Source organism: Aquarana catesbeiana, linkage group LG08 (assembly GCF_042186555.1).
Source record: "Aquarana catesbeiana isolate 2022-GZ linkage group LG08, ASM4218655v1, whole genome shotgun sequence".
NCBI lineage: Eukaryota > Metazoa > Chordata > Amphibia > Anura > Ranidae > Aquarana > Aquarana catesbeiana.
This window is the reverse complement of record NC_133331.1, coordinates 45815235-45816029: the sequence shown is the minus strand read 5'-3', so window position 1 is coordinate 45816029 and position 795 is coordinate 45815235. Positions and strand designations below refer to the sequence as shown.

The 795-nt window shown below is 42.3% G+C and overlaps 1 pseudogene; it reads right to left on the bottom strand.

Moving 5' to 3' along the window:
- Positions 1-210: 210 nt before the first annotated feature.
- Positions 211-326, bottom strand: LOC141106990 (U6 spliceosomal RNA; annotated as a pseudogene).
- Positions 327-795: the final 469 nt, after the last annotated feature.

The window sequence follows — 795 nt, the reverse complement described above, 5'->3', positions numbered from 1 at the left end:
ACAGGTGAGGGGTCTGCGAGGTAGGTGACGGGATTTGGCAGGCAGATGAAGGGTCTAATTTCCTCCCCCTGGGTGGCGTCTACCCGGCGTTGGGTGGGATCCTGTGATGGGCCTGCGGGTCTATAAATAGGAGGACTCAGACACCAGTCTATGCAATGCCTCCCAGGTAGTTGGACACACGCTATTTTTGGTCAGCATTATTTTTTTTTTTTTTATATGGAACGCTTCACAAATTTGCATGTCATCCTTGCGCAGGGGCCATGCTAATCTTCTCTGTATCGTTCCAATTTTTTTTTTTTTTTTTACTATATGTGCTGCCGAAGCAAGCACGGTCAGCATTATTTTGATCCTGGTAGGTACAAACCCCCCCCTCACCTATTTGTCACACATATTTACTTTTTTGACCTGATCTGACCTTGCACCATTGAGGTATTCCCATGCACTGGTGTCACTGCCTCACCAAGTCTCATTTTATACTTTATAACACATATACTTAGTTTATACATGTACTTAATTTCACATGTGGATTCTCATTCAATTCAGCTGTGCAGGTCACTCTCACTGTCCCCAATTGCACCATGTGGTTGTTTTTGGCCATTTAATCATAATTTTTTTTCACCATTTTTTATCTTTTCATCATTTTTTATTCTTTATTTTCATTCTCAACATATTGTGCACATCATTACCCATATACACTCTTTTTTTATAGCCACCATCCTGGCAGGCCATGTTGGATGGTTGTGTTTGCCCGTTTTTCCATCTGTCCTGTTTTGCGCTGTTGGCCCATTTTGGATC